Source organism: Pongo abelii, chromosome 1 (assembly GCF_028885655.2).
Source record: "Pongo abelii isolate AG06213 chromosome 1, NHGRI_mPonAbe1-v2.0_pri, whole genome shotgun sequence".
Lineage (NCBI taxonomy): Eukaryota > Metazoa > Chordata > Mammalia > Primates > Hominidae > Pongo > Pongo abelii.
In genome coordinates this window covers 83,925,652-83,947,427 of record NC_071985.2, presented here as the reverse complement: position 1 = coordinate 83,947,427, position 21,776 = coordinate 83,925,652, and positions in this window count along the sequence as shown.

Sequence of the window (21,776 nt, the reverse complement as noted above, 5' to 3'; positions counted from 1 at the left end):
GGCATTTAGTGGTATAAATTTCCCTCTTAACACTGCTTTAGCTGCATCCTGGAGATTCTGGCACATTGTATTTTTGTTCTCATTAGTTTCAAATAACTTCTTGATTTCTGCCTTAATTTCATTATTTACCTAAAAGTCATTCAGGAGCAGGTTGTTCAATTTTTATGTAATTTTGTGATTTTGAGTGAATCTTGAGTTCTAATTTGATTGTGCTATGGTCCAAGAGACTGTCTGTTATGATTTCAATTCTTTTGCATTTTCTGAGGAGTGTTTTACTTTCAATTATGTGATCAGTTTTAGAGTAAGTGCCATGTGGTGATGAGAAGAATGTATATTCTGTTATTTTTGGGTGGAGAGTTCTGTGGATATCAGGTCCACTTGATCCAGAGTGAGTACAGGTTCTAGATATCTTTGTTTTTCTGTCTTGATGATCTGTCTAATATTGTCAGAAGAGTGTTGAAGTCTCCTACTATTATTGTGTGGGACTCTATGTCTCTCTGAAGGTCTCTAAGAACTTGCCTTATGAATCTGGGTGCTCCTGTATTGGGTACATATGTATTTAGGATAGCTAGCTCTTCTTGTTGAATTGAACCTTTACCATTATATAATGCCCTTCTTTGTCTATTTTTTATCTTTGTTGTTTTAAATTCTGTTTTGTTAGAAACTAGGATTGCAACCCCTGCTTTTTTCTGTTTTCCACTTGCTTTGTAAAATTTCCTCCATCCCTTTATTTTAAACTTATGTGTATCTTGCATGTGAGGTGGATCTCTTAAAGACAGTATACTGATGGGTCTTGGATCTTTATCCAGCTTGCCGTTCTCTGTCTTTTAATTGGGGCATTTAGCCCATTTACATTTAAGGCTAGTATTGTTATGTGTGGATTTGATCCTGTCATCATGATGCTAGCTAGTTCTTTTGCAGACTTGTTTATGTGGTTGCTTCAGAGTGTCACCGGTCTGTGTACTTCAGTGTGCTTTTGTAGTGGCTGGTAACAATTTTTCCTTTCCATATTAGAGCTTCCTTCAGGGGCTCTTGTAAGGCAGGTATGGTGGTAACTAATTCCCTCAGCATTTGCCTGTCTGAAAAGGATCTTATTTCTCTGTTGCTTATAAAGTTTAATTCGGCCAGATATGAAATTCTGGGTTGGAAATTCTTTTCTTTAAGAATGTTAACATTCTTTAAGGATGTTGAATATTGGTCCTTAATCTAGCTTGTAGGGTTTCTGATGAGATAGCCACTGTTAGCTGGTGGGCTTCCCTTTGTAGGTGACCTGGCTTTTCTCTCTGGCTGCCCTTAATTTTTTTCTTTTTTTGTGACCTTGGAGAATCTGATGATTATGTATCTTGGGGATGATCTTCTCACGGAGTATCTTACTGGGGTTCTCTGCATTTCCTGAATTTGAATGTTGCCCTGTTGAATGTTGGAGAAGTTCTCCTGGTTGATGTCCTGAAATATGTTTTCCAGTTTGGTTCCATTCTTTCCATCTGTTTCAAGTACCCTAATCATTTGTAGATTCAGTCTCTTTACATAATCGCATATTTCTCAGAGGTTTTGTTCATTTCTTTTTATTCTTTTTTCCTCTATTCTTGTCTGCCTGTCTTATTTCAAAAAGACAGTCTTCAAGCTCTGAGGCTTTCTCCTTTTGGTCTATTCTGCTATTAATACTTGTGATTCCACTGTGAAGTTCTTGTAGTGTGTTTTTCAGCTCTATCAGGTTGGTTATGTTCCTCTCTATACTGGCTATTCTGGCAGTCATCTTTTGCATTGTTTTATCATGATTCTTAGCTTCTTTGCATTGGGTTACAACGTGCTCTTTTAGCTCAGCTAAGTTTGCTTTATCCACATTCTGAATCCTACATCTGTCATTTCAGCCATCTTAGCCTCAGCCCAGTTATAAAGCCTTGCAGGAGAGGTGTTGCAGTCATTTGGAGGAAAGGGGGCTCTCTGTATTTTTGAGTTTTCAGCATTTTTATGCTTATTCTTTCTCATCTTTGTGAGCTTATCTACCTCGGATATTTGAGGTTGCTGACCTGTGGATGGGGTTTTTGTATTTGTTGTTGTTTGTTTGTTTTTATTTTAACAGTCTGGCCACTCTTCTGTAGGGCTGCTGCAGTTTGCTAGGGGTCCACTCCATACTCTAGTCACCTCGGTTTTTCTAATGTCTGGAAGTATCACCGGTGAAGGCTGTGAAACAGCAAAGATGGAAGCCTGTCTCTTGCTCTGGAAGCTCTGTCCCATGGGGGTACTGACTTGTTGCCAGCCCAAATACACTTGTAGGAGGTAGCTGGAGACCCCTACCAGTTGGGATATCTCACCCAGGCAGGAGAAATGGGATCAGGAAGCTGCTAAAAGAGCAGTCTTGCTATGTTTTGGTACAGCAGCTGTGCTGTGTTGTGTATCCCTTTGGTCCCCAATCAGTTTGGGCTCTCCAAGGCCCACAGCCTGAGCCAGCTGAGATGCCCCAAACAGTAAAGGTGGTGCCCTTCCCCCCAGGCACTCCATCCCAAGGAGAAATTAGAATGCTGTTAGCTGAGGAATATGGGTGAGGGTGGCTGGAGGCTCTTCAAAGAGATGTAGACTCCCATACAATAATAGTGGGAGACTTCAACACCCTTCTGACAATATTAGACAGATCATTGAGACAGAAAACTAACAAAGTTATCTAGGACCTGAATTCATCTCTGGATCAAGTAGACCTGATAGATATCTACGGAACTCTTCACCCAAAACCAATAGAATATACATTCTTCTCATCACCACATGGCACTTAATCTAAAACTGATGACATAATTGGAAGTAAAACACTCCTCAGCAAATGCAAAAGGACTGAAATAATAACAAACAGTATCTCAGATCATAGCATCATCAAATTAGAATGCAAGATCCAGGTCCCATTTAAAGAATCAGTCAGGCCACATCTTGACAAAACAGCCATGCCTTGCTGCGGAACCAGCTCTGCCCTTGTTGGCTTGGACTCTCCAAAGCCCGTAGGCTGGAATTGCTGAGTTGTCCCAACAACCAAGGTGGTGGCCCAGCCCTCCCACCACACACTCTCCCCTAGGGAGAGATCAGAGCTCTGTCTATAGAATATGGGAGAGTGGGGGTGCATGAGGTTGCCCCGGCTGGGAGGTCCCACCCAGTGAGGAGGAATGGATGAGGTCTCGTTTAAAGAAGCAATCTGGACACATTCTGGCAAAGCAGCTGTGCTGCGCTTTGGGGACCCTTCCTTATCTGGACTGCTTGGACTCTCCAAAGCCTGCAGGCTGGAATGGCTGAGTCAACCAAACAACAAAAATCACAGCCCACTTCCCCCCCCGGGGGCTCCATCCTGTCTCAGGCAGGCTCCATCCACCCTGTTGCCAGTGGCTGCCTGGAATTCCAAGCCAGTAAGTTTCATCTTGTGAGGTGCAGTGGAAGTGGGGCCTGCAAACGGATGCTGCTTGGCCCCCTGGATTCAGCCCCCTTTTTAGAGGTATGTATATACAGACCTCCCACCTTGCTGGGGATATTGGGGCCAGGGTATGTAAAGCTCCTGGGTTTCTGCATGCCTGAGCAGCTGCTCTGCTGAGATTCCACACAGCTCTGTCTCAGGCTCAAGGCCCTGGTGGTGTGGGCTCATGAGGGGATCTCTTGATCTGAGGGTTGCAAAGATCTGTGGGAGAAGCATGGTTTCCTGGGTTCACACATTAACTCACCAATTCCCTTGGCTGTGGGTGGGGGTTCCCTTGGCTCCATGTCACTCCCAGGTGGGCTGTTGCCCTGCCCTGCTTTTCTTCATTCTCTGTGGGTCCAGTTGTTTTCCTGATCAATCCCACTGTGAGTACCTGGATATTTCAGTTGAAGGCTCTGTATTCACTCATCCCTTTTGCTCCTCTCTGTGAGTACCACACCACAGCTGTTTCTATGTGGCCGTCTTGGCCCTTCCCATTTGAAGTGTTTTTCAGTTCTATTAGTTCAGTTTGGTTCTTTCTTAAAACGGGCATTTCGTCTTTCATCTCCTGTTTTATTTTATTATATACCTTACAATCCTTGGGTTGGATTTCAACTTTCTCTTGAATGTTGATCTTCCTTCTGATGCATATTGTGAATTCTGTTTTTTCACTTCAGCCAGCTTGAGAATCATTGCTGGAGAATTAGTGCAATTATTTGGAGGTCAGAAGACACTCTGGCTTTTTGAGTTTCCAGAGTTCTAGCACTGGTTATTTCTTGGCTGTGTGGGCTGATGGTCCTTCAATCATTGAAGTCCTAGTCCTTTTGATTTTTTTTAAATCTAATTTGATGCCCTTTGGGGTTTGATTATGGTATAGGTGGGTTTGATTGACTGACTTCAATTCTAGTCCACTCCTGCATTTTGGAGGAGCCTCCTCTGATTACTGTCTCCATGTCCACGCTTTTGTTGGGTGTTCTGGTCCATGGGACTCCCTCTGTATCCTTGCTGAATTGGTCCTAATATGCTGTCTGTGTGCTTCCTCAGGAAACATGGGGTTGCACCTGCCTGCAGAGTTCAGACACAAGCAGGACTGCTAGGCTGAAAGCTTTAGCAGGTGTAGCCTATCTGGCTATGAGAGGCAGAGTTGGGCAGGATTGCCCACCCTGCTGTCCAGGTGTTTCCAAGTTTCCAGGGACAACAGGAAGATGCACTCTGCAGGTGAGTTCACCCAGAAGCAGTATCACTGTGCCTGCAGCTCTAGCAGGTACTACATGCCTGGGCTACCTGTGGTATGGGTGGGTGGAGTAGCCAGACTGCTGGGTGAGAAGCTGCCAGCCCCATCTTGCAAGGGGAGGGGGGTGGTGGAACAATCTTACTGCTCCCAGGCACCACAACTGCAGCCTCTATTGGGGCTATGGGACTGGTACTGGTCTGCTCCAGGGCCCAAGGCTTTTAGTGATCCCGTTAGACTTCAGAGTTGCCCCCGCAAAACATCTGGGTAACTCTCTGCCTCAGTCTTAAAGCACAATGTGGGGAGGTGCAGAGTGGACAGGGGGATTCTCCTATTCCTAGTCTTGCACAAGTCCCTGTGTAGGGTGTGAATCCCCCTGGGGGTTGTCACTTACTAATCCTTTCCCATGTTGGAGAGGTTCTCCTGGCTCCATGCTGAGCCCAGACAGGCTGGTGCCCAGCTTTACCCCTCGCTGTCCTCTATGTGCCTCTGCTGCCTTGACAGGTCCTGACATGATTTCTCAGATGATCGGCCTGCAGGGACAGTGTTCCCTAGCCCTTATGTTTTCTCCCTATGACAGCAGCACACATGAGCTGTTTCTAGTCCACCATCTGGGCCCAACCCCCTCAAGTTATTGAAATTGCTTTTGTAGGGGAGAATTTTTTCTTGAGGATGTATGTTGTTGATTAGGATACTTTGGCTTTGATTTTGGGTGCCTGTTGTAGTGTGATCTTTGTGTATGACATCTCTGGAAGTATGCAGGGTTAGTGGTCTCTGTGATTTCCTTGGTGTCTTAAGGTACAATTATTAGTTGAGTTTTTGTGAAGTTTAGCTGGGGACTTGAGTGCCAATTGAGCCAGTCTTTGTTTGGGCCCCAGTGGTGGCAGCAGTAAGGTGAGCATGCCTGTTTTTAGGCCCCAGAGCAGCTTACACTGCTTCTAGTGTTAATGAGTCTTGGAGGGCTGATTCTTGGGACTCCAGGTGTTTTGCTTAGAAGCTAGTGGTGGGAGAGGTGGGCCAGGTGTGTGAGTTTGCTCTGAGGCCCCTGAGCAGCTGGTGTTGTGTGGGTGATGGCAGTAGCAGTAGTGGAGCAACCCACTGGGACCCAAGTGGTTTTTGTTGGTGTTCCTGGAAGCTGGGATGAGTTCAGTGGGTTAGTCTACAGTCCCATAGACACCTCTGGCAGGGGAGTCTGTATTGTCCTAAGTGTGCTTAGGAGAGCTTGGTCTCCCCTCTCTCTTCCCCAGCTGGGTGGCTACTGTAGCCACATCACCTCAAACTCAGCCTAAGTGTTGGGCACAGCACCTTGTCAAACTCTCAAAATGGTGCCAGCAATGGGCTTGTGACCAGAGAGGGAGAGACCTTACTCAGGTGAGCAGCATAGGCAAGAAGCTGTGTGGTCTACTTGAATTTCAGTTTCACAGCAGTTTATAGCAAGATGTTGACTATTGTCCTAGGTATGCATAGGAGAGCCTGGCTTTCCCATCTCTCCTTGATGGGGTGGCAGCTGCAGCCACATTAACTGAAATTTGGCCCAAGAATGGGGTGCAGCCCAGTGTTAAACTCTCAAAATGGCACCTTGGGCCTACCATCAGGGAAGGCGGGACCCCTCCCAGGCAGACAGCACAGGCAAGGTGCTGAGCAGAGTGTGACCCATTCACATCCCAGTCTCACAGCAGCCCATTGCAGGGCAGTGGGTATTGTTCTAGATATATGTAGGATAGCCTGGTATCCCTGTCCCTCCTTGGCTGGGCATCAGTTGCAGCCACATCATCCTGACTCAGGCCAAAGGGAAAGGTGCAGCTCAGCACTAAAGTCTCAAAATGGTGCCTTGAGCCTGGTACCCTGAGAGGACAGGGTCCCTCCCAGGCAAGCAGCAGCATGGGCAAGAAGCTGTGAGGTGTGCAGTCTTCTCACATCTCAGTCTCAATAGCAGCCCACAGCAGGGTGTCAGAGACCCTCTCAAAGGTGTGTGGGAGCAGCTGGACTCTCCTGCCCTTCTCTCCTTAAAGCAGTGCAGTGGCAGCAGCCATGCCTACAGATCCCTCATATCTAGGCTCTCAGAATGGCTCCCAACTGAAGTGGCTCCGGGATCAAATGCCTGTGGAATTCTGTGTGGGGTTCCCTTTCTGGAGCAATATCTCTGCAATCTTTAGGCGGCTCTGTGTGTCAGGCCTGAAGTCCTAGTAGGTTGAGGGTTTCTTCCATAGCCAAAATCATAAAAGCCCATTTAGCAGCCCTGGGGGTTTCTCTCTGTTTCCCCATATTCAGGAGCCACTTCTGGCTATCAGTCAGTTCCCAGATGGGAAAGCTGCCTCAAACCCTCTCTTTACTTACTTTTAGTGCTTCCTGTCTCTTCTCTGGAAAATCTGAACATTCTCTCCTGGATGCCTTGTTTGAACTGTGAGTATCTACTTACTATTTTGGCTCCTCTCCATGGTGGAGGCACGTACTACTGTGTCTAGTCAGTCATCTCAACTCTACTCCTCACTTTCATTTTTGAAAGGTAAGTTTGCTGCATGTAGAATTCTTGTTTGACAGTTCTTTTTTCTTTTAGTACTTTGAATATATCTTCTCACTGCCTTCTGGCCTCTATTGTTTCTGATGATATGTCTGTTGTTAATTTTCCTGGGATTCCCTTTTATGGGATGAGTCATTTTTCTCATGCAGCTTTCAAGGTTTATTTTCTTTCAATAGTTTAACTATGATGTGTCTGAGTGTGGGTCTCCTTGTGTAATTCTACTTGAAGTTCTTTGAACTTAGATGTGTAGATTAATGTTTTACATTAAATTTGGGGAATTTTCAGCTATTACATTTTTGAATATTTTTTCCGTTCCTTTCTTTCCTCCTCTTTTGGTACTTACAGTACAGGTAAGCTGGTGTTCTCATTGATGTCCCACCTTTCTCTAAAGTTCTGTTCCTTTTTTTAAAGTACTTCCCCCTTAACCTTCTATTCTGTCTTAATCTCTATTGGCTTATCTTCAGGTTTACTGATTTTTTTAGTCAGTTGAAATCTACTTTTGAGAACCATTAGTGAATTTTAAATTTTAGTTATTATACTTTATAACTCTAATTTCCATTTTTTAAAAAATAAACTTTATTTTTTTAGAGTAGTTTTAGGTTCACAGAAAAATTCAGTGGAAAGTACAGAGAGTTGTCATATATCTCCCACCTCCACTTCTATGCAACCTCCCCACTATCAGCATCCTGCAATGAGAGGTGCATTATACTACAATTAATAAAGCTGCATTGACATATTATTATCACCCAACGTCCATAGTTTACATTAGGTTTTACTCTTGATATTGTGCTTTCTATGAGTTTTGACAGGTATGATAATGTATCCACCATTTTTGTCATCATACAGAATAATTGCCCTAAAAGTCCCCTATTCATCCCTCCTTCCCCCTAGAGCCCTGACAACTACTGATCCTTGTACTGTCTTTGTGGTTTTGCATTTTTCAGACAATTATATGGTTGGAATCATACAGTATATAGCCTTTTAAAACTGGCTCCTTTCACTTAGTGATATGCATTTAAGTTTCCTTCATGTCCTTTCAGACTTGATAGCTAGTTTCTTTTTAGGACTCAAATAATTATCACTTGGATATACCACAGTTTGTTTATCCATTCACCTACTGAAGGACATCCTAGTTACTTCCAAGTTTTAGTCATTATAAATAAAGCTGACATAAATATTTGTGCAGGTTTTTGCATGGGCATAAGTTTTCCACTTAACTTGGGTAAATTCTAAGAAGCATGGTTGCTGGATTGTGTGATAAATATATGTTTAGCCTTGTAAGAAACTAATTGTCTGCAATGTAACTGTGCCATTTTTCATTCCCACCAGCAATAAAAGTTCCTGATGTTCCACATCCTCACCAGTATTTGGTGTTGTCAGTGTTTTAGATTTTGTGATTCTAATAGGTGATATCTCATTGTTGTTTTAACTTGCAATTCCCTAATGACATGTAATGTTGGGCATCTTTTTATACGCTTATTTTCCATCCATATATCTTTGGTGAGTGTTTATTTGGGTCTTTTGCCCATTTTTAATTGGGCAGTTTTTTTTATTGTCAAGTTTCAAGAGTTCTTTATATACATTTGCTTCTTTTTTTGTTTTTGTTTTTGTTTTTTTAAATTTCATTATTATTATACTTTAAGTTTTAGGGTACATGTGCACAACATGCAGGTTTGTTACATACGTATACATGTGCCATGTTGGTGTGCTGCACCCATTAACTTGTCATTTAACATTAGGTATAATCTCCTAATGCTATCCCTCCCCCCTCCCCCCACCCCACAACAGTCCCTGGTGTGTGATGTTCCCCTTCCTGTGTCCATGTGTTCTCATTGTTCAATTCCCACCTATGAGTGAGAACATGCGCTGTTTGGTTTTTTGTCCTTGTGATAGTTTTCTGAGAATGATGGTTTCCAGTTTCATCCATGTCCCTACAAAGGACATAAACTCATCATTTTTTATGGCTGCATAGTATTCCATGGTGTATATGTGCCACATTTTCTTAATCCAGTCTATCGTTGTTGGACATTTAGGTTGGTTCCAAGTCTTTGCTATTGTGAATAGTGCCACAATAAACATACGTGTGCATGTGTCTTTATAGCAGCATGATTTATAATCCTTTGGGTATATACCCAGTAATGGGATGGCTGGGTCAAATGGTATTTCCAGTTCTAGATCCCTGAGGAATCGCCACACTGACTTCCACAATGGTTGTACTAGTTTACAGTCCCACCAACAGTGTAAAAGTGTTCCTATTTCTCCATATCCTCTCCAGCACCTGTTGTTTCCTGACTTTTTAATGATCGCCATTCTAACTGGTGTCAGATGGTATTTCGTTGTAGTTTTGATTTGCATTTTTCTGATGGCCAGTGATGATGAGCATTTTTTCATGTGTTTTTTGGCTGCATAAATGTCTTCTTTTGAGAAGTGTCTGTTCATATCCTTCACCTACTTGTTGATGGGGTTGTTTGTTTTTTTCTTGTAAATTTGTTTGAGTTCATTGTAGATTCTGGTTATTAGCCCTTTGTCAGATGAGTAGGTTGCAAAAATTTTCTCCCATTCTATAGGTTGCCTGTTCACTCTGATGGTAGTTTCTTTTGCTGTGCAGAAGCTCTTGAGTTTAATTAGATCCCATTTGTCAGTTTTGGCTTTTGTTGTCATTGCTTTTGGTGTTTTAGACATGAAGTCCTTGCCCATGCCTGTCTCCTGAATGGTATTGCCTAGGTTTTCTTCTAGGGTTTTTATGGTTTTAGATCTAACATTTAAGTCTTTAAGCCATCTTGAATTAATTTTTGTATAAGGTGTAAGGAAGGGATCCAGTTTCAGCTTTCTACATATGGCTAGCCAGTTTTCCCAGCACCATTTATTAAATAGGGAATCCTTTCCCCATTTCTTGTTTTTGTCAGGTTTGTCAAAGATCAGATAGTTGTAGATATGTGGCATTATTTCTGAGGGCTCTGTTCTGTTCCATTGGTCTATATCTCTGTTTTGGTACCAGTACCATGCTGTTTTGGTTACTGTAGACTTGCAGTATAGTTTGAAGTCAGGTAGCATGATGCCTCCAGCTTTGTTCTTTTGGCTTAGGATTGACTTGGCAATGCAGGCTCTTTTTTGGTTCCACATGAACTTTAAAGTAGTTTTTTCCAATTCTGTGAAGAAAGTCAATGGTAGCTTCATGGGGATGGCATTGAATCTATAAATTCCCTTGGGCAGTATGGCCATTTTCATGAAATTGATTCTTCCTACCCATGAGCATGGAATGTTCTTCCATTTGTTTGTATCCTCTTTTATTTCATTGAGCAGTGGTTTGTAGTTCTCCTTGAAGAAGTCCTTCACATCCCTTGTAAGTTGGATTCCTAGGTATTTTATTCTCTTTGAAGCATTTGTGAGTGGGAGTTCACTCATGATTTGGCTCTCTGTTTGTCTGTTATTGGTGTGTAAGAATGGTTGTGATTTTTGCACATTGATTTTGTATCCTGAGACTTGGCTGAAGTTGCTTATCAGCTTGAGGAGATTTTGGGCTGAGACGATGGGGTTTTCTAGATATACAATCATGTCATCTGCAAACAGGGACAATTTGACTTCCTCTTTTCCTAATCGAATACCCTTTATTTCCTTCTCCTGCCTGATTGCCCTGGCCAGAACTTCCAACACTATGTTGAATAAGAGTGGTGAGAGAGGGCATCCCTGTCTTGTGCCAGTTTTCAAAGGGAATGCTCTCAGTATTTGCCCATTCAGTATGATATTGGCTGTGGGTTTGTCATACATAGCTCTTATTATTTTGAGATACATCCCATCAATACCTAATTTATTGAGAGTTTTTAGCATGAGTTGTTGAATTTTGTCAAAGGCCTTTTCTGCAGCTATTGAGATAATCATGTGGTTTTTGTCGTTGGTTCTGTTTATATGTTGGATTACATTTATTAATTTGCGTATGTTGAACCAGCCTTGCATCCCAGGGATGAAGCCCACTTGATCATGGTGGATAAGCTTTTTGATGTGCTGCTGGATTCGGTTTGCCAGTATTTTACTGAGGATATTTGCATCGATGTTCATTAAGGATATTGGTCTAAAATTCTCTTTTTTAGTTGTGTCTCTGCCAGGCTTTGGTATCAGGATGATGCTGGCCTCATAAAATGAGTTAAGGAGGATTCCCTCTTTTTCTATTGATTGGAATAGTTTCAGAAGGAATGGTACCAGCTCCTCTTTGTACCTCTGGTAGAATTCAGTTGTGAATCCATCTGCTCCTGGACTTTTTTTGGTTGGTAAGCTATTGATTATTGCCTCAATTTCAGATCCTGTTATTGGTCTATTCAGAGATTCAACTTCTTCCTGGTTTAGTCTTGGGAGGATGTATGTGTCAAGGAATTTATCCATTTCTTCTAGATTTTCTAGTTTATTTGCGTAGAGGTGTTTATAGTATTCTCTGATGGTAGTTTGTATTTCTGTGGGATCGGTGGTGATATCCTCTTTATCATTTTTTATTACATCTATTTGTTTCTTCTCTATTTTCTTCTTTATTAGTCTTGCTAGCAGTCTATCAATTTTGTTGATCTTTTCAAAAAACAAGCTCCTGGATTCACTGATTTTTTGAAGGGTTTTTTGTGTCTCTATTTCCTTCAGTTCTGCTCTGATGTTAGTTATTTCTTGCCTTATGCTAGCTTTTGAATGTATTTGCTCTTGCTTCTCTAGTTGTTTTAATTGTGATGTTAGGGTGTCAATTTTAGATCTTTCCTGCTTTCTCTTGTGGGCATTTAGTGCTATAAATTTCCCTCTACACACTGCTTTGAATGTGTCCTAGAGATTCTGGTATGTTGTGTCTTTGTTCTCGTTGGTTTCAAAGAACATCTTTATTTCTGCCTTCATTCCATTATTTACCCAGTAGTCATTCAGAATGGAGCAGGTTGTTCAGTTTCCATGTAGTTGAGCAGTTTTGAGTGAGTTTCTTAATTGTGAGCTCTAGTTTGATTGCACTGTGGTCTGAGAGATAGTTTGTTATAATTTCTGTTCTTTTACATTTGCTGAGGAGTGCTTTACTTCCAACTATGTGGTCAATTTTGGAGTAGGTGTGGTGTGGTGCTGAAAATGTATATTCTGTTGATTTGGGGTGGAGAGTTCTGTAGATGTCTATTAGGTCTGCTTGGTGCAGAGCTGAGTTCAATTCCTGGGTATCCTTGTTGACTTTCTGTCTCATTGATCTGTCTAATGTTGACAGTGGGGTGTTAAAGTCTCCCATTATTAATGTGTGGGAGTCTAAGTCTCTTTGTAGGTCACTCAGGACTTGCTTTATGAATCTGGGTGCTCCTGTATTGGGTGCATATGTATTTAGGATAGTTAGCTCTTCTTGTTGAATTGATCCCTTTACCATTATGTAATGGCCTTCTTTGTCTCTTTTGATCTTTGTTGGTTTAAAATCTGTTTTATCAGAGACTAGGATTGCAACCCCTGCCTTCTTTTGTTTTCCATTTGCTTGGTAGATCTTCCTCCATTGCTTTATTTGGAGACTATGTGTGTCTCTGCATGTGAGATGGGTTTCCTGAATACAGCACACTGATGGGTCTTGACTCTTTATCCAATTTGCCAGTCTGTGTCTTTTAACTGGAGCATTTAGCCCATTTACATTTAAAGTTAATATTGTTATGTGTGAATTTAATCCTGTCATTATGATGTTAGCTGGTTATTTTGCTCGTTAGTTGATGCAGTTTCTTCCTACCCTCGATGGTCTTTACAATTTGGCATGTTTTTGCAGTGGCTGGTACCAGTTGTTCCTTTCCATGTTTAGTGCTTCCTTCAGGAGCTCTTTTAGGGCAGGCCTGGTGGTGACAAAATCTCTCAGCATTTGCTTATCTGTAAAGTATTTTATTTCTCCTTCACTTAGGAAGCTTAATTTGGCTGGATATGAAATTCTGGGTTGAAAACTCTTTTCTTTAAGAATGTTGAATATTTGTCCCTACTCTCTTCTGGCTTGTAGAGTTTCTGCTGAGAGATCAGCTGTTAGTCTGATAGGCTTCCCTTTGAGGGTAACCTGACCTTTCTCTCTGGCTGCCCTTAACATTTTTTCCTTCATTTCAACTTTGGTGAATCTGACAATTATGTGTCTTGGAGTTGCTCTTCTCGAGGAGTATCTTTGTGGCATTCTCTGTATTTCCTGAATTTGAATGTTGGCCTGCCTTGCTAGATTGGGGAAGTTCTCCTGGATAATATCCTGCAGAGTGTTTTCCAACTTGGTTCCATTCTCCCCTTCACTTTCAGGTACACCAATCAGACGTAGATTTGGTCTTTTCACATAGTCCCATATTTCTTGGAGGTTTTGTTCGTTTCTTTTTATTCTTTTTTCTCTAAACTTCTCTTCATGCTTCATTTCATTCATTTCATCTTCCATCACTGATACCCTTTCTTCCAGTTGATTGCATTGGCTACTGAGGCTTCTGCATTTGTCATGTAGCTCTCGTGCCTTGGTTTTCAGCTCCATCAGGTCCTTTAAGGACTTCTCTGCATTGGTTATTCTAGTTAGCCATTCGTCTAATTTTTTTTCAAAGCTTTTAACTTCTTTGCCATTGTTTTGAATTTCCTCCTGTAGCTTGGAGTAGTTTGATCGTCTGAAGCCTTCTTCTCTCAATTCGTCAAAGTCATTCTCCATCCAGCTTTGTTCCATTGCTGGTGAGGAGCTGCATTCCTTTGGAGGAGGAGAGGTGCTCTGATTTTTAGAGTTTTCAGTTTTTCTGCTCTGTTTTTTTCCCATCTTTGTGATTTTATCTACCTTTGGTCTTTGATGATGTTGACGTACAGATGGGTTTTTGGTGTGGATGTCCTTTCTGTTTGTTAGTTTTCCTTCTAACAGACAGGACCCTCAGCTGCAGGTCTGTCGGAGTTTGCTAGAGGTCCACTCCAGACCTGTTTGCCTGGGTATCAGGAGAGGAGGCTGCAGAACAGCGGATATTGGTGAACCGAAGATGCTGCTGCCTGATTGTTCCTCTGGAAGTTTTGTCTCAGAGGAGTACCCGGCCATGTGAGGTGTCAGTCCGCCCCTACTGGGGGGTGCCTCCCAGTTAGGCTACTCGGGGTCAGGGACCCACTTGAGGAGGCAGTCTGCAGGTTCTCAGATCTCAAGCTGCGTGCCGGGAGAACCATTACTCTCTTCAAAGCTGTCAGAGAGAGACATTTAAGTCTGCAGAGGTTACTGCTGTCTTTTTGTCTGTGCCCTGCCCCCAGAGGTGGAGCCTACAGAGGCAGGCAGGCCTCCTTGAGCTGTGGTGGGCTCCACCCAGTTTGAGCTTCCAGGCGCTTTGTTTACCTAATCAAACAACTAACTCGGCAATGGTGGGCACCCCTCCCCCAGCCTCGCTGCCACCTTGCAGTTTGATCTCGGACTGCTGTGCTAGCAATGAGTGAGACTCCGTGGGCGTAGGACCCTCTGAGCCAGGTGCAGGATATAATCTCCTGGTGTGTCCTTTTTTAAGCCCGTTGGAAAAGCGCAGTATTAGGGTGGGAGTGACCCGATTTTCCAGGTGCCCTCTGTCACCGCTTTCTTTGACTAGGAAAGGGAATTCCCTGACTCCTTGTGCTTCCCTGGTGAGGCGATGCCTCACCCTGCTTTGGCTTGCGCACGGTGCGCTGCACCCACCGTCCTGTACCTACTGTCTGGCACTCCCCAGTGAACCCGGTACCTCAGTTGGAAATGCAGAAATCACCTGTCTTCTGCGTCGCTCATGCTGGGAGCTGTAGACTGGAGCTGCTCCTATTCGGCCATCTTGGCTCCTCCGCCTGTTTTTTTATTTTTTTTTTGAGAGGGAATTTTGCCCTGTTGCCCAGGCTAGAGTGCAGTGGCGCTGTCTCGGCTCACTGCAACCTCTGCCTCCCAGATTCAAGCCATTCTCCTGCCTCAGCCTCCTGAGTAGCTAGGATTACAGGCACGCCGCCATGCCCAGCTAATTTTTGTATTTTCAGTAGAGACAGGGTTTCACTATGTGGGTCAGGCTGGTCTCGAATTCCTGACCTCGTGATCCGCCCATCTCAGCCTCCCAAAGTGCTGGGATTACAGGCGTGAGCCATGGCATCCAGCTACATTTGCTTTTTTTTTTTTTTTTTTAAAAAAAAACATATCTTTTTTTGATATTCTTTAGTGATAAGACATTGTCATCATATCTTCTCTTAAGCATGGATTATTTGAGATATATACATAAATATATATACATCTATACACACAGATGGCCCCCAACTTATAATGCCTTGACTTAGGATTTTTTGTCTTTACAATGGTGCCAAAATAATATGCATTCAGCAGAAACCATATTTTGAGTACCCACATAACCATTTTGTTTTCATTTTCGGTAGAGTATTCAATTAATTACATGAGATATTCAACACTTTATTATAACATAGGGTTTGTGTTAGATGATTTTGACCAAGTGTAGGCTAATGCAAGTGTTCTGAGCATGTTTAAGGTAGGCTAGGCTAAGTTACGCTGTTAGGTAGGTTAGGTGTATTCAATGCATTTTCAGCATATGATATTTTCAATTTACAATGGGTTTATTTGGACATAGTCATGTCATAAGTCAAGGAGCATATAAATACATGAAGTCTTTTTTGTTAAGTTAAATATTTGTGTCCTCTTGTGGGTGTTTATTTTGTATCTTGATTTTTCTCATCACTTTGGTGATACTTTCCTCATTTTAGATAATGTAGCAACTCTGGATACCAACTGCCCCCTTTTTCTGTGGCATGATGTTATTGTTTGCTTGTTTATTTTAGTGACTTGGCTGGCATATTTTAGTATGTCTATTTCTTCTGCAGTGTGAAGCCTCTCATCTGGCTTCCAGAGGAAAGAGCCTTGGGCATGTGCAGTCACCCTGGGATTATAGTTGTTTTAACAAGTCTCTTTTTGACTTTCTCTTTCCCTGATCTTTCTGTTAAACTATCTGCCTCTCTAGGTATTATGCCTAAATATTGGGCTCCATTAATTGCTGGTTGATTACTTTATTATTTACAACATTGCTCCACAGTCTGATGAAATTAAATTCAGGCCTATTAGCAGGAGCTGTTTTTGAGCTAGGTTTTGAGGTTTGTTCTAATCCTATGAGGATTCTTTTGGCTGTATTCCTCCCTAGTTCTCTCTGGCAAAATATCTGGCCTGTGGTTTAGTTAGGTCATCTCATGGAACTATCAGCATTAAAAAAACTGCTTACTACTAAAATCCTCATTGTTTTTGAAAGTCCCCTTAGGCTTGACCTTCCCAACACTATCAGTGACTTCTGATTGAAGTGACTTCTCTTTTGGGGAGCTTCGGGGCTCTTTTCTTTATGACCTGCTTCTTTCCCTGGGAAAAATCTCTCTGCCACTGTTTTGGAGCTGTGGACAGGGATAGTAGCCCACTTCTCTTGGAGAGAGTCCTGCTATACAGGCTACTGGGCAGAGTTTGTGATAGCTTCTTTTCTTCTCAGCTTCCCTCTGCTAGTGTGGAACATATATCTTACAATGTACTGGGCTAAAGGTGATTGGGATCTCATTATTCTCAGCCTGTTCTGTCTAGGGTAGAGTCTCCACCAAATGAATGTGGGCTGGGTGGAAGACAGGAGCCCCTGACCAGCAGGGATTATACTTGTATGGAATTTAGCCTCTGTAACATAGTACTGGTGTGTGCATGTGTGTGTGTGTGCGTGTGTGCCTGTGTGAGTGCACACGTGTGCACACGTGTGCACAGTAATGAGAGATGCTGGTGGCCTGCTTCTCTTGGGAAGATACTGTAGCCCTTGACTGGGAGCTTAGGGGAAAGGGAATCTCATCTTTTTGGCCATACTTTTTTAGTGATGCATTTTCTTTTTGTTTTTAAATTTTTCTTATATGATCTGGCTTTACTGAATCATGGAGTAGGATATTCATCACAATGAGCTGGAAACAAGGAGAGAGAAGGCGCAGGCTGTGGATAGTGTCACATATTCTTGCTGTTATTACTGGTATTTAGTAGTTCACTTAGGCTAGGCTGGACTCCAAGCCTCAGGTTTGGTTTAGATCTGCTACATTTTTATTCAACATTTCTAGGGTCTGTGATTACCCATTCATATTTCTTTCATGGTAGAATGCAGAAGCATAAGAAGCCCAGACAAACCACTCAAGCACATTTAAAGCCTCTCCATAAGTTCTGTCTCTAATTATCCTTTTGTCAAGGCAGTTACATTGCCAAGCCCAAAGTCAATGGGGAAGGGATGTGTACTCTATTTTATTGGTAAATACAACAAGGTCACATAGCAGAGAGAGAAAATGAAGATTTTAGGAAAATAATTTGATTTATCTCACAGGTCAGTTGTGATTCTGCCTTAAAGCCTTTATACTTGTTGTTTTCTCTGTCTGGATGTTTCTTTCTTTCACCTGATATCCTCTTGGCTTCACTTCTTTCATGAATCTGTTCAAGTATTTGTTACCTTGAAAAAAGTTTTTCTCTGATCATCTGTGTCAGCTTGGGTCTCCCTGGAAGCAGAGGCTAAGATAGAATTAGAGGTTTAAGAGATTTTTGGGAGGAGTGCCTATGAAGGAAACATGGAATGGGGAGGAGAAGTAGACAGAAATAGGCTTCAGGATGCAATGCAGGTATGATACCTCTGATAGAAGAGGGGGATAAAAGAAGTATTGTATAAAAAGAGTTTCAGAGTATAATGCAGCTCTGAAAAATTTCAGCCAGGTCTATGAGGAGTCACAGAGCAAGCATTGCCTACTAAAGAAAAGAATTTATGGGATAATTCTGGCTTACATAAAGCATCTTATAATCTACAATTTTAAGCTGAAAATAACTTAATTTCTATTGCATACAAAAACTCTGGCCTTTTCTCTCTTCCTCCACAATTTGTTTTTAATGTCACAATTTACATATTTTAGAGTGTGCATTTCTTAAAAGCTTATTGTACCTTTTGTTATTTTTGACTGTTTTGACTTTTGGTCTTTTTGAAATATATATATATATATATATATATATGATTTACATACCACCATTACAGTATTGCAATATTCTGGATTTGACTATGTATTTACCTCTATAGTGAGTTTTACACTTTCATATGTATTCCTGATAGTAATTATCATCCTTTTGTTTCCACTTAAAGAACTTCCTTGGGCATTTTTTGTAAGACAGGTCTAGTGATAATGAATTCCCTCAGCTTTTGCTTGTCTATGAAATAGTATATTTTTCCTTCATTTATGAAGGACAGCTTTTCTGAGTATAATATTCTTGACTGACAGTATTTTTTTCTTTCAGCATTTTGAATATATTATTCCACTTGCTCTTGGCCTGTAAAGTTTCTGCTGAGAAACCCCCTAACAGTCTAATGAGGATTTCTTATGTGACTTGACATTATTCTCTTGCTGCTTTATAATTCTATGTCTTTGACTTTTGTCAGTTTTATTATAATATTCTTTAAGAGGACCCCTTTAGGTGGAATCTATTTAGGGACTTCTGAGCTTTGTGGATTTGCACATCCATATCTCTTCCAATACTTAGGAACTTTTCAGGAACTATTTCATTAAATAGGATTTCTGTCCATTTCTCTTCTCTTTTTTGAAATCCCATAATGTGAATATTTGTTGCTTAATGTCATCTTATAGGTTCCATTAGGCTGTCTTCACTCTTTTTCGTTCTTTTTTCTTTCTTTTCCTCTGACTGAGTCATTTCAGAAGACCTATGTTTAAGTTCCCAGATTCTTTCTTCTGCTTGATCTAGCCTGCTGTTGAACTTGTTGGTTGTATTTTTATTTCATTGATTGAATTCTTCACCTCCAAGCTTTCTGTTTGGCTCTTCTAAAAAATATATTATCTATTTCTTTGTTAAATTTCTCATTGAAAGCATGAATCATTTTTCTGATTTTATTAATTATCTATTTGTATTCTCTTGTATCTCACTGAGTTTTCTTAAAATTATAATTTTGAATTTCTTTTCAGGAAACTCATAAATTTCTGCTTCTTTGGCATCAGTTACTGGATAATTACTGTGTTCCTTTGGTGGAGTCATGTTTCCTTGTATTTTGTATGCATTTTGGTGCTACAGTATTTTCATGCATCTTGTGTTCCTGCACTGATGTCTGCATATCTGGTGGTGTGGTCTCCTCTTCCAGGCTTTACAGAGTGGCTTTTGTAGAGAAAGACTTTCACCTGTAGATGGGCCTGAGGGTTTCAGCTGGGCAGGATGCAGTGGCTCTGGTTTCATATGGATACAGTTGTGTAGTTTTTGTGCAGCTTCTTCAGTTGTGATAAATGTTAGCAATGACTGGGGGTTTCAGTAGTCTAGGTTACAGGAATTTGTGGCAGTGATGGTGGCTGCATAGGTTATTTGGGTAAGGGATTTAGGAATCCTCCTGTTCTTATCTTCGTCACAGTGGGGACTTATTTGAGAAGATCTCTCTTGGTGTTATTCTGACATGGCTCACAGGCAGTCATAGCAACACTAGAATCCAGGGCACAAGTGCCCAGAGGTGCTATGGAGCTGGGTTTCTGAACTCAGGGTCTTGTGAAACTACTATAGCACTTGAGACTTGAGGTACAGGTTCACTCTCCAAGGTATGAGTGAATGCAGTTCTCCCACTAAGCCAGAGTCGGTCATTCTGTGGCATATCTCAGCAGCTTGAGCCCAGGAGGCATGATATAGCTGTGATTCTGACCCTGGGAGGTGGGACAAAGTAATGGCATTGATCCGGGGAAAAAAGAGTGCTCTGGAGGCTCAAGCTCTGGGGAGCAGAGTACAACTGCAATTCAGGTCCCAGAACCAATAGGGCACAGTGACAGCTTAGACTCCAGGGGATGAAGTACCACACAATGTTGACTCTGGGTTCAGGGATAATGGGACATAGCAGTAGTCCAGGCTCTGTGAGGCCAAGTGCAACAGCAGCAATGACCCAGGAATGGCAAGATGCTGCTGTGGCTTGGGCCTTGGCTAATGGGGAGCAGTGCAGTGATAACTCCATTCCCTGGAGAGGCACAGTGCCATAGCAGCTTGAATTGTGAGGAGCTCATGAAATTCTAGGTAGGAGAGGTACTGTGGCTGTTCAGCCTGGAGGGCAGGGTGACACACCTCAACAAAAGCTTGATTCCCTGAAACATGAGGCACCACATCTATTTGGCCCGAAAAGGCACAGCTACATGGGTCAGTGGAGCCTCAGATCCCTAGAGGTGGGGCATCATGTCAACTATGGTGCTGTAGAGTGCAACTGCTCCACTGGGCCAGAAGCTTGAAGTCCCTTGTGGGGCAGAGTGCTCCCTTACCTGTGGCATAGGGGTGCGTGTGACTGCTCTGGTGCGCAGGAATGGAGTGCTGCCTCAGTTGTGGCACCAGGGACATAAGCGCTCTGGTGTGCAGAAAACCTGAGGTCCCTGGGGGATAAAGTTCTATATCTAAGGTCGTTGAGGGATGAAGTGCTATGTCTGCTTTGGGACCAGGATTGTGAGTGCTTCAGTGTTCTGGAATCCTGAAGGCCTCAGGGGTTGAAGTAGGCCTTGGCTGCGGTACCAGGGGCACAACTGCTCTAGTAGTTTGAGGCTCTGGGTCCCTAATAGTGGGGCACGGCTTCAGCTTGGCCCTAAGGGGAGTGTGCAGCAGTGGTTGGGATGGGGAGGATGGAGTATCTCCGTGGCTGACTGGATCTAGGAAGTAGAGCATAGCAGCAATTCTGCTTGGGTATGGTGTGCTACTGCGTGGGTGTAATGCAGTGGTGGCTGAGCCTCAGGGGTGGAGGAATGCAATGGCTACTTGTCCCCAGTGCAGGACACACTCTAGCAGTGGCTCTGGTTGCAGGATGACACAGAGCAGTAGCAGCATGGGCTTCTTCTTTGGGGGTAGCTCAACATGTGGACTCCAGAGAGTTCCCTCAGCTGGGTTCAGAGCCTGTGAGAACTGTAGGAGCCTCTAGTAATAGAAGTAGTAGAAACAGGAGTCAACAGTGGTTTGAGGGTTACTGGGGTCCTCTTGCTTACCTTTTCCTTGCAGAAAGAAGTCCTTCCTGGTTCTGAGCTGATCCCAGTTGAGGGGATGGAGTGGCTGGGGAAAGGTGTTTTCTCCCCTTCTCTGTGGCCATCCTGAATTTCTGTGCTCTACAGGATTTCTTTTGGGTTTTTATTGTTCTCTGGTACACTCTATTAGTTATTTTGGTTAAAATGTTATGTATTTTTTTTAGTTGTGGAGGTAGAGCTCTAGTAGCTTCTAGTCAGCTATCTCACTGACATCCAATTTTGGGAACACTGATATTTTTTGATGTTAAATTTTAAGATGGAAATATGTTATATCTATATATTTGTTCCATATTGTTTTATATTTTTCAATAACTTTTCTCCTTTAAAATTTTATATTTTTCTACATCAGTCTTGTGCTTTTGTTGTGACATTTATTCTTAAGCATTTTCAAATTTTTTTACTATTGTAAATAAAACATTTTTACATATTAAATTTTCTAAGTGCTTATTGCCAGAATAGCTAACAGTTTATTACTTTTATGTTTATATTTTTTTGTTTAGCTATAGATAATTATATATCTATAACATAATTTCTGTTGATTTGATTGTATTTGTTTTTTCTTTGTCTACTTTATTTGCCTAAATATAAAAGAAGTAAAGTCTCTCACC